This window comes from Lipotes vexillifer, unplaced genomic scaffold (assembly GCF_000442215.2).
Source record: "Lipotes vexillifer unplaced genomic scaffold, Lipotes_vexillifer_v1.1 scaffold94, whole genome shotgun sequence".
NCBI lineage: Eukaryota > Metazoa > Chordata > Mammalia > Artiodactyla > Lipotidae > Lipotes > Lipotes vexillifer.
Window position 1 is genome coordinate 677,142 of NW_006793838.1, and position 2,981 is coordinate 680,122.

The following is a 2,981-nucleotide window of genomic DNA, read 5'->3' on the forward strand; positions in this document are numbered from 1 at the left end:
TCCCGTTGCCCAGGGCCCAGGGCCCCAGCCGCTCCACGGCATGTGGGATTCTCCCGAAACGGGGCACGAACCCGCGTCCTCTACATCGGCAGGCGGACCCCCAAGCACTGCGCCACCAGGGAAGCCCTAAATCACACTTTTAAAGTTAAGGTATCAAAATCTTAACCCTACCCATCTGAGGCTGAAGTCAGGTAAATTACCACCAAAATGTAATCAACAGAGTAGGCTTCTCAAGGGCCGAGGAAAGTGTGGTCACACATGCCTGACAGAAAGCTCTTATAGGTTGAATTGTTTGCCATGTTTTAATTGTTTTATAGCCATGTACTATCTATAAAAATGTCTCTGACTTGATGGACTGCAAATCCATAATATAACAAGAGAAACAGGCATGCTCAAAAATAAGACCAAGCAGTGAATGTCACAGAAGCATGAAGTGTCTGCCTTCTCTTCATCTTTTGGCTTAAACACAGAGCAGTGTTTGTTTTTTTTTTAACATCTTTATTGGAGTATAATTGGTTTACAATGGTGTGTTAGTTTCTGCTTTATAACAAAGTGAATCAGCTAAACATATACATATATGCCCATATCTCCTCCCCCTTGCGTCTCCCTCCCACTCTCCCTATCCCACCCCTCTAGGTGGTCACAAAGCACCAAGCTGATCTCCCTGTGCTATGCGGCTGTTTTCCACTACCTATCTATTTTACAATTGGTAGTGTATATATGTCCATGCCACTCTCTCACTTCGTCCCAGATTTCCCTTCCCACTCCCTGTGTCCTCATCAGTTGCCAAATTCCAGGCCGAGCACAATCTCCTCCTAGCACACGTGCTATAACTCCCACTCCTTCGCCTTTGGCAGGCATCACTAATCAATCATGTACTCTTTCTGGCAGAACCCACAACTCAGACTCCTCATCAACACAGCATTCTATGCAGCCACTATCAATCAGTCTGAGTTGATACCAGAGATTAAATCTGTTTGCAATCACTGGCCTATACCTTTCACTATGCTTTCCAACCCTCTCTAAGCACCTTCACCCAGATTGATAAGTACTTGCAGGATATAGAAAACCCAACACTTTAAATTAGAGACCCGGTATTTAGTTTAAGCTTTTCCATTAACTTTGCTATTTATTTACCTGGTCCTAGATGTGACTTCTCTGATTCCACTAGAGATCTAGGAAACTGAGGTAAGATTAAGGAAGAGTAGGAGGAAAACAAATATAAGAATGCAACAATAAGGCTGCTTGCTTTTATTGAAGGCATATCCTGCACCCAGCCAGTATGCTAAGTCCCCTAAGTATATTAGCTCACTGAGTTCCACCGCCATCCCAGAAAGGAGCTTCTCTTATCTGCTCCATCTTAGATAGAACTTGAGCATCTGAGAGGTTAAATAACCAGGAAGTGGCCAAGCTGGGGTTCAAACCCAGGCCTTTGAGAATCCCGAGCTAGAGCTCTCAGCCACTCTGTTATACCCGTGATTCTTTAGACTAGCTTCCCAGAGGCAACTTCAAGGCTGACGAAGGGTATATCAGACAAATGGCCTGATCCACCTCGACAGCTTTTCACGGCACTGTGTTACATCTTTGCCCAGGATACTGCTGAGTGTGCCCAGCAGCCCTCATCCTCTGTCATCTGGGTTTCCGGCCCATCAGAGGCTAATTTAACTCCACACCACATCCATTTTAGAAGCTCTTCCCGTTTTTGCATGCCTTCCCCCTCCACCACCACCTTCGGAATTTTCCTAAAATAAATGAAAGAGGAAAGTATGACTAACAGCTCATTTTCAAAGTTTAGTAAAAGGGAACGCATCAGTTAACCTGCAGATAAAATCTAAAAGGCAGGCACAGAGGCCCCTCCTGGAGTTAAGAAGCTCTTGTCTATAAAAATAACTCTCAGTCATGCAGGGAAGTGAAGAACTGACTGGTTCCATGAGTATTCTGATCATTCTGAAGAGCAGACCCATTGAGGACCTCGAGATAATACCATAGGATAAGTTATTAGGGGAAATTAAATGCAGGGATACATGACAGAACGCCATTTGGCATTAGCCTGGGCTATTTCTGTTCCGTTGAGCGCTCTGTAACGATAATTCTCATAAACAGAGCTTTCATGTACTTGTGAGCCAGGCACTGAGCCTGTGGTGCCTTCGAGGTCCATTTTTTTTGTTTTGTTTTCTCCTGTGCAGCAGCCTCAGAAGAAGTGGCATAGCCTCGTGGTTAAGAATCAAAGGCAGACTGCCTGGATTTGAACCCCATCCTACACGGACTACTTGGGTGATCTCAGGCATGTTAGTTAACTCCTCCTTCCCTCAGTTTTATTGTCTGTAAAACGGTGATCAGTATTATAGTATCTTAAAGGATCTTTATAAGGATTCAATCATAGAATGCACAAAAAACTGTCTGGCATATAGTTAAGTGTTCCATGCATGCTAGTTGCAATTATTATTATCCATCTTCTCTTCTGGAAAAAAATAAGTCAAGGTTTCCTTTAGGAACTTCATTCTACTTTTGGTCCATGTAAGTCATTCAGCTGGGGCCCATCCTACTCCTGATTGTGGGTCAAGGCAGATGGACGGTCAGAGGACTGCTTTCCACAGCTAAGGGACTGGTGTGAAGCCAATAAGCATCCCTCAGGAATTGTGCTCAAACTATTGGAAAGAAACTCTTTCTTTCCATGGTAATCTCATTTGAATTTTAAACCCAAGGACCAGTTATAGCAGAAGACAGCCCAATTTTACTGTCATTGGACCCAACAACTGTCTCTTTTTTTTGTCTCTTTAAGCTGGTACAACTTGGTTTTCTATTATGCAGTGGAAGATGTCCTGACCAATAGAGCTCACAAGAATAATCCATGGTATGCAGGATCCATCCCCACTTTACAGAGGGTGTGGCTGTGGATCAGAAAGCTACTGTGACTTTTCTAAGATCTCACAGCTAATAAAGAGCAGAACCAGGATCTGTGTGCTTCCAAAACTCTTTCC